The sequence below is a fragment of the Sminthopsis crassicaudata genome, chromosome 1 (genome assembly GCF_048593235.1).
Source record: "Sminthopsis crassicaudata isolate SCR6 chromosome 1, ASM4859323v1, whole genome shotgun sequence".
Classification (NCBI taxonomy): Eukaryota; Metazoa; Chordata; class Mammalia; order Dasyuromorphia; family Dasyuridae; genus Sminthopsis; species Sminthopsis crassicaudata.
This window is the reverse complement of record NC_133617.1, coordinates 227,930,186-227,944,390: the sequence shown is the minus strand read 5'-3', so window position 1 is coordinate 227,944,390 and position 14,205 is coordinate 227,930,186. Positions and strand designations below refer to the sequence as shown.

Here is a 14,205-nt window from a genome sequence, read left to right as displayed (position 1 = left end):
AGCATGCTATTATAAGAAATAGTATCTCAGTCAACATTTCTAAAGTTAAATTCATAATTTTACTCCTAAACCTCCTCTTAGCATCCTTATTTGTTTCATGGCAGCAACCTTCTCTCAGTTACTCAGACTTTAAGTCTTAGAGTCATTTCTTTTAACCCTCACATTTAAATCAATTGACAAGTCTGATTAATTATAATAATAACTCTTTAGTGCAAATGGAGAGGAGAGAAAAAATAGCAAGAGGAATTGTAGTTCAGGCAGAATCCAAAACACTTGTCAACAGATTTGGTGAAGAAGGTACTGTTTTTAATTCTCATTAAATCACTTTATTTCACATGATAAAAATAAAATAGTAACATAACATGCATTTTGAATTTAGCAGAATTAAAATCATTACTTGCCATATAACTAAACAGTTTTTAAAGATCTAAAATATAATAGAAACTTATTTGCCCTTTATTGTAATATCGCAATATTCTTCTAATTCATTCCTAGGCATCCCATCTTTTTCTTTGCCAGTCCATTGTGTACATTAATGTCAAAAGTAATCCTCATAATCTACAGGTGTGATCACATCATACTCAACCTCAGAAACCTCCTGTAGACCCTATTTCAAACTCCCCATCCTCATCTTCAAGTCCCTCTACTTTCCTGTTCCAATATACTTTTTTAGATTATCTAATACTACTTCTTTTCATATAGTCTGTCACTGATTATTTTCCCAGTCTCATCTTGTTTCCTGCCATCTCCATGTACAGAAGCATAAGATCCCATAATGGGAAGTGATTGCATAAGTCATTTCATCTTGCTTCATACCTGAATAGGAATTCCTTCTATATTATTAGATTCTATAATTATTCTATGTTAGATGAAGTGGTTTGTCCAGTTCTGCTCAAAAAAATCTCAATAAGTTTGATCCACTACTTCCTGAGGCAGCTTTTCCCACCTTTACATAATTCTGACTTGTAGGCAATTTCTCCCTTATGTTTAAATTTAAACCTGCCTCTGTAACTCTCCTTATTTCTTCTTTATTCTGCAGTCAAGCAGAACAATCCTAATCCCACTTCCATGACAGGCCTTCTTATAAGTTACAATTGACTCTAGGATACACCATATTGTTAAGGTTTTAAAATCCTTTACAACTTGATCTCTATGTTCTCTTTTCATCACACATTTTTCCATTCCCCATTTCCATTCCATTGCACTACTTTGTCCACAAGTCTGGAATGTGCTTTATATTTAGTTTTGATTCATAGAATTTCTCTGTCTCTCTGTCTGTCTCTTTCTGTCTCTCTTCAAATTTGAGCACCATTTTCTAGATGAAGGCTTGTATGATTCCCTATTATTGTCATGATTCCTTTCAAAGTAACTTAATTATGTTTTTTGTATTTATTTGTTGTTTATTAATAACCAAAAATGATCAAATTTTGAAAAGAAAGGTTTCCCCCCCCACAAGGAAGATATATTAATGTGTATCACACACATCCACCAATGAAAAACAAAAACACAAAATCAAGTTCCACAATGCAATTAATTCTTCACTATATATTGATTTTCCCTACATATGTTTGGGTATGTATATAGATAGATAGATACACACATTATTTATTTATTTATATTTGGGTGTTCAAATAGCACAGTTGTTTGCATCCCAGTCCTAGAGTCAGGACATTCTGAGTCCAAATCTAACATCAAACACTATATGTGTGAATATGAACAAGTCACTTTCACTCTGTTTGCTTCAAGTTTTTTCATCTGTAAAATGAACTGGAGAAGGAAATGGTAAAACATTGTAGCATCTTTGCCAAGAAAATCCTCAATGGGATCAGGAAGAGTTAGACACTACTAACTGACTGAACAATGACAACAAATACTTATATATATTTCTTGTCTTTTCCATTAAAATATAAGTTAACTGGGAGTCTGGATTGTTTTAATCTTCACATTGAATTCTCAATTAAATCTTTATATTGAATACTCTAGCAGAGTACACACACACACACACACACACACACACACACACACACACACACACACAAATGCATTTGTAGTAGAAGTTCAATAAATGCTTACTGATTTGTTAATCAATTGTAATTCTATTGTCAAAGCTCTTCTTCATTTTCATTTGTATGTTTTTCCCCCACTCCATGCTTGGGATAGACTTATTCAATATTTCTCTTTCAATTTAACTCCTAATTTTGGCACTATTTTCCCCCCAATAAAGCTTTTCTTGATTTCTCTAGAAGTAATTACTTTTTACCTCATCAAAACTCTAATCTCTACCATAACTTCTCTTATACACCTATCTTCTAACTTTTAGAAAATTATTCAAATATAAACATTTCCCTCTACAATATTGTAAACTCCATTGAAGAAAGAGAATACTGTATATTATTTTCTGTTTTTGTATATTGTTGCCAGCACAGTCTTCTTTACATAAAAGGTGCTTAATATTTTATATGGTAGTAGGTAGAAAGGGAAACCTGATAATTACCTCATAGTTTATGCTAATAACTGATAATAATTCATAGAGACATTGCTCATATCACCAGTATATTGCATTCTCTGACCAATATCAAATTCAAAGGCATTTCAGATATTAAACATCATAAAATGTATTCCAAAGTTTTAAGATGACTGTCAGGATAAAATTTGTATTTAAATCAGAAATTTTATAGCAATCCCCTAAGAAAAAATGACAATGTTTAAATTTTTAATTTTCTGTAAATATCCACCACATGGATACTTTATATGATAATCTCATTATTGTTGTCACTAAAAGCCCATTCTCTAAAATATCAATCCCAGTAGAGCCACATAGTTGTGAGTTATAGAATGCCATGATATCTGAAACAAAATTCATGAAAACATGAATGGTACCTCTAAAATGTTGTAAAACATTATAATATATGTGCATTTCATGGGAGAAGTGGTATAAAAGCATCAAATGTCTTAGATTAAGAGCAAGAAAAAATATATGAATCATCCCATTTCTATTAAATATAACAATAATATTCTATTAAACATATTATTATAGAATATTAATATGTCATATTTTGTAAGTGTATATTACTCATATATACTTTAAATTAAATGTTAATATATTCTTATAGAATATTAAATATGATCCTATTAACTGAAAAGTTAATAGAACTGAAAAGTTATTAATTGATTTTATTAACTGAAAAGTCACATATTTAAAACTTAATTCTCTCCAGCATCAACTCAATGTTCTACAGAGAAAGCACTTAATAAACATTTGCTGGTATAATATTTTAATATACTAAAATTTAAATACACTTTGTGAGTTTCTTTCAAGCCTAACAAATTACATAGTCAAAGAAATTAAAAATAGAATGTATTGTAAATGTTGTAGTTACATGACTGACTTCATTTAAAAACAAGCCACAAGAAGCAAAAACTGAAATAGGTTATATTTAAGAGAAAATAAGGGGAAATATAATTTAAAATAGAAATGATATTTCTACAATTCAATCAGATAAAAGCAGAGGTGAATAATCTTTGTCAAATAAACAAGATTTTTATTTTGAAAGAAGTTTATTGAAACACCGTAGGTAAAATCCCATTTAAAACTATCAATAGCATTGTCCATTCATTTTACTACTACAGAATTCTGAAAAGCAGACTCAAAACCAAAATCAGATTAGGAGTGATTTAATATTGTGGTGCTATTGTTGTATTTTGGTTGAAATAATCATTATCACATCATTCTAGTTGCATGAAATGTTTACAATTTCTAATATATGCATGCAACAAATAATACTTCTAACTCAGACGTAGCTGAAATATCTACTGTATTAAAAGGTTTTAATTAAAAACTCAATGATTTATAAATCATTGATATATAAAGACATGCCCTCACTTGATAGTATGGCTGTTGTGATACAAAGTGGTTTCCTTTGAATTCTTTCAGTATCTTTGAATAAAGAGAATTCTCTTTCTATCATTGCAAAGTGAATTTTTAATAATTTCCTAATATACAGCAAAGCATAGATATTTAAAAATAAATCATGGCGTCAAAAATTACAATAAATTGAAAAATTCTTTCTAAACTCTTACCAGTTTTAGTAAGTTTTGAGCAATTTGCTCTGTGACAGCTCCATTAATCTTGAACTGGAAAAGAAGTTGTTACTATATTCTGCTCTTCTTCTAAAGTATCCCAGGAAATAGTAGATGCCATAGAAGTCCTCTGGTGAATCAACCACTGGAAAACAAAAACAAGAAAAACAAAAGTAACATTATAATTAATACAATATATTGGGTATTGTTAGATGTTTTATAATATTTTAAATGTACATAAATTTAATATAAGTCAAAGCCTACTATCATATATTATCCTAGATTAAATAAAATTATTCTAAATTAAATCCTAAATATTAAATCAAATAAATAACCTAGATTAAATATTTTAAAAATCAAATATATATATATATATATATATATATATATATATAATTTATATACATATATTATCACAATATCTTGGAGTAGGCATTACTTTCCTTACCAAAAAGTATATTGTTATGATCATAAATTATATATATATATATATATATATATATGTATATATATATATATATATAATTATTACCATTATATATAAGTATGCACATAAATATGCATATATAATTAATACTATTGGCTTATATTAGGCTATCATTTTCTAATACAAAACTATTTTCTGATAATTAAGTTTTTTACATTAGTCTATTAACAATGAAAACATCCAGAAAGTCTGAAAATTGTGAATCAGCTACTCTTTGTTTTCACAGTAAATGAATATATATGTGTGTGTGTGTGTGTATATATATATATATATATATATATATATATATATATATATATGATATATTTAAATTTTCTATTTTTGCTCATTTATTTTATTATAGATACCAAGGGATTTTTTATTGATGTATTTGTCTAAATAACTTTGGTAAGCAAAAGAGAATCTGGGACAATACTTAGAGATGCTTTGATAATTACAGATTTATTAATTAATATGACCTCACTTTGAAGGTAATTTCTCTCTAATAAAGTATAATATTTTAACCATTTGGCTTTTTTATGCTTATTAATGGCATAACTTGGAGTAGATGAAAGTTCTTTGGAAAAACACATAGAAATTGAAGATTTAACAAGAAGGAAAAGTTGAAATAAAAACTAAGATTTATTTTGTAGCAACTCAACTTGAGCCTGATAAATCAATAAATCATGTTCTTTGTAAATCAAGAAATTCCCATTCCTTTAAAATAGACATATGACATCATTTCTTCAAAGCCAGTGTCTTTGACTCTGTGACTTAGAATATACTCTGTCAACTTGACCAGGAATAACATGCTTTCTCTCAGAAGGAACTTATTTTGATTTTTCTGAAGGTTTCTACTATCAATACTATATTAACAAAAATGATGGGTGATGAGAATTATTGAATGAAGAATGGAGAGGAAATGACTAAGAATTTTTTTTAAACTGTGGAGGGTGGGGAAAGAAATTAGTAGACACTTGCTTAGAGAGTTATTAATTACTCGCTTAGCTCTGGCTTCACCCAGACAAATCTTGGAATCTACTCTCTAGGGAACTTTAGTTAAATTTTATTGTTACAGATTCTTAAGGAATCTACACTTCTCCTTTTATACTTTTCCCATTTCTTTCGATAACTATTCCTGTTGAACACTGAATTTGGAGGCATCAGGTCTAGGTTCAGAAACTAGCTTTCCTAGCTTTCAATGGTCTCTTTCTTAGAATTTTCTAATAAGTAATGAGATAACATATGTATTTACACATATGTACAGATATATATGTGTATGTGTGTATATATATATGCATATATATATATATATATGCATATATATATATATATATATAGTGCAAACACACATAATGTACAATAATACTATTATATTTCCTCCTCTACCTAAAACATATGAAGAAAAAGACAGGAACATTACAATTTCTGTGGATAAGAACATGGCATTTGAAAGAAGCCAGTGAACACTCTCAAAATTTCCTACTATTTCAATTGATAGAATATTGACCAAGAGATTCTACTGCAGGGAATAGAGGAAGTAGAGGAAGGGGAGGTGGTTATACTCAAAGGAAGTTAATGATGTCGATAAAAGATCCATGTGCACAGAAATGTTCACAGTTTTATTTGTATTAGCAAAAAACTAGACACTAAATAGATGCCCACTGATTAGGAAATAGCCCTTCAAATTATAGTATATGAGTTTTAAAGAAAAGTATTGCCCTGAGGAATGAAGGTATATAAAGTGATAGAGAGTGAATAAAAAATGGCGATAGGGAAAGACAAAGGAGCGCTTCTGACCAAGTTAGTTTTGTAAATGTAAACAAATACTGTCTCTATGAACCCATGGTATTTGATGAAATTTCATCCCCAGAATTGACTTTAACTTTTGCTGTTTTGTAAAGTAAATCTATTTAAACCTATACACACACACACACACACACACACACACACACACACATGTCATAAGCACTACACTTGTTGCAATGGATAGAGTGTTGAACCTGGAGTTAGGAGGAAGATCTAAGTTAAAATCCAGTCTCAGAAACTTACTAAGTTGTATGATGCAAATCTTACCATATTTGCCTCAGTTTCATCATCTGTAAAATGAGCTGGAGAAGGAAATCACAAACCATTGCTATGTTTTGCCAAGAAAACGATACATGGAATCATGAAGAGTTGGATAAAACCGGGAAAAAAATGAAAATTGCATATACATAACAACTTATGGAATTGGGTAGAAACTGAAAATATTTCTGAAATCCAGTTCAGAAAAAAGTGAAAGAAAAAGATGAACTGCTAATTAAAAAAAAAAAAAATCTTTGAGATGTTTAAAACAAGGTTTTTTTTTTTTTTTAATACTGCCACCTAGTTTTTATTCCCCCCTCCCAAGATGAATATTAAAAACTATACCATTGCAATAATCTTATTTTTATGGAGAATCAATAGTTTCTGGTTGTGACAATTTCTATTCCAGCCTTTCAAGGAACATGAATCAGACACTACGATTTTCTCATATTTCTGACCAATGCTCCAAATAAAACCAGTGACTTTTGAGAAACTAAATACACTTCTGTTGGAGGAAAAAAAGCAAATGAAAGACTTCACTAGGAAATAGAAATAATCTTGTCAATCTATTCATGAAGCTACAAATCTCTTAGATACAAGAAGTAAGAATCAGCAAATTTCAATTGTTGAAGAATAAAAAATATCCTTAGGTGTTTGAGGAGGAGGTGTAGTCTGGGATTCTTCTGCAAAACAGCAAGAATTCAATGGAAAAGGAGAAAGTTAGAAACAGGGAGAGACAAGGGAGGGGGGGAGGGAGGAAGGGAGGGAGGAAAAAAAGAAGGGAGGAAAGGAAAGAGAGAGAGACAGAAACAGAGAGGCAGGGAGAGACAGAGACACAGACAGAAAACCAAAGAGAGACAGGGAAAGAGACAGGGGGGGGGGGGTGAAGAAAGATGAAGACAGCCGCAAAGAGAAAAGTTCAGAGACAGAGCCAGGCAAAGAAAAAAATAGACTGAAAGACACAGAGATGCAGCTCAGACAGAAAGATAAAGATAGATCAATAGGTCCATTGATCAATAGATAGTGAAAGAGTTTGTTAAGTGCTTACTTTATATTAAATACTATTTTAAGTACCTAATAAATAAGCTAGCAAAACTGTAATTACCCTCAAGGAGTTTACATGGTAGTATAGTAAATAGCAAACTTTATTTGGAGTCAGAAAATTACCTTTGAATTCTCTCTTAGACACTTATAGGTTGGGTAGGCAACTCTGGATAAGTTATTTTAAACCTATTTCTGCTTCAGTTTTTTCATTTGTAGAGTGGGGATTATAATAGTACCTACATCACAAAACTGATATGATCAAATGTAGTCATTTGATCCAAGAGTCTTTAAACATTATTACGATTATTATTATGAAGCATTATTATTGGCTTCCCTGGCTCCCTTTTAGTTTCAATTTCCACAAGAAGCCTTTCCCAACCCCTCTTAGTTCTAGTGTCTTCCCTCTATTAATTACTTCCTATTCATCCATGTATATAGCTTGCTCTGTATTTATTGGTTGGCATATTGTCTCTCTCATTAGATTGAAAGCTCCTCGAGGGCAAAGACTTTTTAATCTATTTTTGTATCCCCAGGCTTAGCATAGTGCTTGGTACATAGTAGGCACTTAATAAACACTGTTTGTTTAATATTAATCATGTGACTCTTGACAAATCATGCAGTTTTTTATTTTATTTATTTTTAAAGCTTTTTATTTTCAAAATATATGAATAGATAGTTTTAAGCATTCACCCTTGCAAAACCTTGTGTTCCAATTTTTTTTTCTCCTTCCCTTACCCTTTCCTTAGATGACAAGTAATCCAATATATGTAAAACATGTGATATTCTTCTATACATATTTCCACAGTTATCATGATGCACAAAATTCAGATCAAAAAGGAAAAAAAAATCAAACAAACAACAACAAAAAGTGAAAATACTATGTTGTGATTCACATTCAGTTCCCACAATTCTATCTCTGGGTGCAGATGGCTCTCTCCATCACAAGTCCATTGGAACTGCCTGAATCATCTCACTGTTAAAAAAGGAGCCACATATGTCAGGATTGATCATCATATAATCTTGCTATTGCTGTGTACTGTTGGTTCTATTCACTTTACTTAGCATGAGTTTATAAACATCTCTCCAGACCTTTCTGAAATCATCCTAAATCATGGAGTTGTTGTTTTTTGTTTTTGTTTTTGTTTTTGTTTTGTTTTTTTAATATACCATGTTATAAGATTAGAAACTGCAGAGAAGGTGCTAATTTGTATTGATATAGGAAGTTTCTCCCTAGGACTTTCCTATATACACATAAAATCAGACATCAAGAAAGAGATATATTTATGTAGTATATATTATTGTGTATATAGGTATGAATGCATACACATACACATATATGTGCATGAATGTATATGAATATCTTCCACAATTATGCAGTTGTACACTAATTGGTGGCAGTTAATGGCCCAGTGGATAGAGTGTTTTAGAAGGAGAAAGGAATATCTGTGTTCAAATTCATCCTCAGGCATTTATTAGTTATATGATCATAGGCATGTCATTTAACCTCTATTCACATTAATCCACTGAAGAAGGAAATGACAAAGATACTCCAGTACTTTGCCAAGAAAATCCCCAAGACTCCAGGTCACAAAGAGTCTGACATGTCTCAAAATGACTAAACACCAAGAATATGCTACTAAAAAAAGAATAAGAACTTTTCAGGAAAAGTACTGATAGATATACACAAAGGCAGCAAAGGTCAGGCAGGTAAATATTGAGGTATTATACAAATGTAATGCAAACATTTATACATATATTTTAATTTACATCAGCACATTCTCTGTAACTGTATTTGTTGGCAGGACTTAAACAGCAGTTACTTCTGATTTGTGATCTCTATTCACTTTGGCATGTTGGCTTTTAATATGAATATAGGTGTACATATTTATCAAGGAACCTTAACCTGGAATTCATTAATTTATTTTAAAATATTTTGATAGGTCTATTTCAATATAATTGGTCTCCTTTTTAATTCTTTGTAATTTCCTTTACACATTTGACAAAAAAGATTATATGAAAGTTTTATCAAATTGCCAGATGAGCTTATGCCACTTAAAAATGATTAAGGAACCTATGATATGGATCAATATAAATATTTTTAGACTCAGGTACATAAAGTATGTATATACTGATATCTCTGTTTCCCTTACTTTACAAGGGGGTTTACCAGAGATTGATTTGCATTTTTATGGCGGCAAACAAACCAAAGCATTAAAAAAAACACAGGTAGTAATGTTATTATTTGAATAATTAATACATTCCAGGGGACCTATCAATTAATGTTGGCTGGTAACAAATTCTGTGGAATTATTAGTCACAAAATTCATACCTCCTACATACCTGGACACCCTCCACTCTGACTTACTCCTTTAGCAGCATCTTGATGAGAACAAGGAGTTAAGTAAAATCATTTCTGAAAAGCATCCAGATTATCTCAGCCTCAGAGCTATAATAAGATGTTACATATAGCTGAGTGTGGCCTAGAAGACTGTCTCTGAGACTGCCTTTGTAATTCCCTCTGACAGTGATGAAAGCTCTAAAGGAAGGAATATTAAGGAGGAATTACATAATACATTCGACAACCAATTGTTGGCTTGTTTGCTGTGGATTTAAACACTGCCACAGGCATCTGAGGGCTGGCCACACACTGTGTAAAATGTCACTAGGCTTTTCTGTCTTTCTTGCTGTGCTCCACAGAGCAGAAAATTAATATGAGCACACTTGAGGGAGAGGGGATGTTTGTATAAAAATACTGTTAAATTCCACCCCCCCAAAAGCAAATATAATACTTACAGAATGTGGTCACAATTATGATTTGTAATAGAAGCCATTAAATAGACCCACATTCATTATATCAAACATGTTGCAAATTCCAAATTATTTTAGCACAAATTCCAAAATATATTTTTTGCTTAAAAATTCCTAAACCTAAAAGGTACACTTACACACACACAATGCACATATACACATACATGCACAAAATGAATATTCACACATATATTTGTATTCAAAATACAAAATAACTCAGAGTCCATAAAGAGAATGTTAATTAAACAGTATCAGTAACCCCAAATTTGTGGTTTCTTGCCACAATTTAGTTTGTTTTTTTGCCTTTGTTTGGAAGAATTATTTGTCAACTTAATCTGGCTTTATCATGATTGTCTTTGATATGAAATATAAATTTGATGCTGGAAGGAACTGGGTAATATAATAGCACTATTACCAATACATTTTTATTTTCTTTTCTTTTTCTTTTTGGGTGATCAAATTTTCTTTTTTTGTGAACCTTCTCTATGCTATAGCAATATTGTCAATATAATGCAAGTGACTCAGAGGGCTTTTGCTAGGGTCATGGATTTTGAGATGGAAGGAAATTCAGATGTTTTCTAGTCTAACTTAGCTTTATAAATCACAACTCTGTGACACAGAGAAATTAGATTATTTGTTGAAGGCCACATAGATAAAAGCATTATAAAAGATATGAATTCAGATCTTCTCATTTCAAAACTGTTTTCTTCTTCAAATCCAAGGCTTTTGTCCTATCTAAGAATGTCAAAATTTTCATTTGTAAATATTGTTTACCTCTACAGATGCATTTCAACTTTTTACACGATGTAGCTGGGAAACTAATATGCAAAGTTAGCATAAAATTGTGGGAGACTCTGCAAAGCACCATTTAATCAGATTATCATAAGACATTGAAATGGCATTCAGGTGTCCTATCCCCAAAAGGCTTCATAACCGCAAATGATTTGTAATTAGTGAATTCAGTAAGATGCAACTATTTTAGCTATCAATATAGTATTCTTTTTTACTATTGCTTTTTGCTACCTTCTCTTGCAACACACACACACACACACACACACACACACACACACACACACACACACAAACACAATCATTCTGTAAAGCCACTATATAGTATCTATGACTCAACATCATTATTCTATAAAGAACCATGACCTTTAGAGAATGGTACAAATATTCACTCCTTGCCAATGATTTTTTAATTCAAGATATCAAAAAAGTTAAGAAACTCTAAATATAAATCCCACTGCTTCTAAACCATCATTCAAATGAAATGATGTCAAATGTCAAAGATAATGGATAAGTCAAGGATAAAGACTGAGAAAAAAATATCCAATGAAGAGATCACTAATGTCTTTGAAGAAGTAAATAATATTTTGTTTTGGTGCTTCAAAGATCTATCCTTTCTCAATGTATATATTTGCTATATCATGATCGATTATTACTACTCCCTCTCTTAGTCACTCCATCTCTCAACAGCTGAAAGGCTCAGGAGATATTTAGTCTCTTACATTAGAACAAGACGAGCTTCTGTGGTTGAAAATAAAAGATCCTAGATTGTCTAATTTCTGTTAATTAGCCTCTTTGAATTCATCCAGTCTACTCTTTGATCAACAGAGAAACAGAATCTATTACCAGATTGACTTGAAACCTTTCCCAGTTAACCAAATCTTCCCAAGATTAGACTCTTTTAGTATAGTAGCTGCCCCTTTGGGAACCTAAGTGGAAGTGGCCAATTAGGTCACACAGCTCTTTTCTTTTCTTTTTTTTCTTTTATTCCTTTTTCTTTCCCTTCCCTTTGTCCACATAAGATACCCTTTTGCCAATGCTTGGCCCAAAAGAGTGTAAATTTTGATCACTGAAACCCCACAAAACATTTTGGGGTTGACAGACTGGGATCATGGCTTTCATTGACTGGGATCATGGCTTTGACCAACAATAGATCCCAGATCAAGCACCGCTTGATCATTGTTTGGACAAATAACAACAACAGAGAGTCCAGGGTAACTTTCATATGACATTGAGATATAAGATAATGTTGTACTCTCCAATCATATCTTGATTTTTTTTTACTGGCTTTACTCTACTGGTTTCACTTCTCTATGTGAGTCCAAATCATTGATGTGTATAGGTTACATTATAATTTTTAGAAAGGAAGACTTGCATGTGGATTTTTTCTTTATAACAGCAAAACAATTAAGTATATAAATCCTTTTTTGACTACAATGAGCATTCCAACAGGCTTATTGATGGTCTCCATAATTACTCCCAAGTGTCTCCCAAGTATCATTGTATACCAAGAACTTTTTAGGTTTTTCCCAAAAATAGAATTAGCATTTTGGCAATAATTTTGGTAAGAATCACTTTTTTAATCGCTTCTGTTTAAATGCTGCTCCCTGATACAGGAGTTCCAAAATTATAGTAAGCCTTATATTCAATAATCTCCAGGAAGAGAAAGCTTAAATTTTTAGTTATTTACATAGTACATCAAGATGCAATTGACAGCTGACCGTAGCCTCTCTGTTCCTCATCCCAGAAGATTCTTTCAATTTTATCAAGGCTCTCCTGCTGGGTTTGGAACAGCGGATCAAAAGTCTTTTATTGACATTCCACTATAGCTGACAAATTTCAAGTGACCTGAAGTTGTGACACCTTCTCAGTAGAGTTATTACAACCACTTTAAGACTTAGTCTCATGTAGAGAAGAACAACAATAATGTAATCGGAGTCTTCCAACAGTCTGTGACCTCTATGTGATTAATAGTTTCAAGGGTTTTTTCCTTCTTTCACAAAATATGATATCTTCAAGGTCTCTTGCTCTTGGTTGCAATTACAATGAGCAAACGTGCTTTAAAACAATATTGTCCAAAGCTTCAATATCTCTTACCATTACTTTTCAATAATATTTATTTTAATATTTCAACAATATGTGATTTTGCAATTTGGAGTCTATACCATGTAAGAAGAAAATGTAGATATCATTTTGGGGAAAATAAAGCATTGTGGTATGATTTATGGAGTGCTAGCTATAGAGCCAGGAAGCCTAGGGATATGCTGTGTAACTGTGGGTGAGTTATTTAGTCTCTCAGTGATTTGGGTAACTCTAGAAGATTATATGTTGCAGAAGAGCTGATAAAATCCAATACCGGAGGCAGTAGTTGTACTATAGGATCTCTCTGAGGGAAATCTACAAACTGAAGAAATCTTAAAATATTTATACTTTGAATTTTGAGAATTCTTTCCCCCCAGAATCTCATTAAACTCACTTTAAACTGCTTACTGAATATATTGATCATACAGAGGAAAAAACCTGAATTAGACACTTGAGTTCTAATTCCAGATGGCTCAAATACTCACTAATTGTGTGATCATGGATAGGCCACACGTTTTCTGAGCCTCAGTTTCTTCCTATGTAGAATTAACAGAATTGTATAATGTTCTCTCAAAGCCCATATTGATCTGAATAAGAAATTGTTTTATAATATCCTTAATAAAATATCAAACTGAGATAAGAGCCAGCACCTTTCAGGGGCAGCCTATTCTACTTTCATCCAGTTGTAATCAAAAGAAAGGCTTTTTTTCCCTAAAACCAAAGCCAAAATCAGTTAATAAAACAATACATAAACACTAATAATCACCTATTAGCACTATGCTCACCACTGGGAATAAAAAACCAAAAATTTAACAATCCTTGACCTCAAGTAGCTTGAAATATCTTTGGCAAAATAAGACAAAGTACAT

The 14,205-nt window shown here is 31.5% G+C and overlaps 1 protein-coding gene across 9 annotated transcripts in view; it reads right to left on the bottom strand.

Annotated features, from left to right (window-relative positions):
• The window catches only part of DLGAP1 (DLG associated protein 1), a 1,106,389-nt gene that overhangs the window by 918,949 nt on the left and 173,235 nt on the right, over positions 1-14,205 (bottom strand). For all 9 annotated transcript variants that reach the window (XM_074275757.1, XM_074275759.1, XM_074275733.1 and 6 more), the window contains exon 2: positions 4,081-4,225. The gene's annotated coding sequence lies outside the window, so the exon portion shown is untranslated. The remainder of the gene's footprint in view (positions 1-4,080; positions 4,226-14,205) is intronic.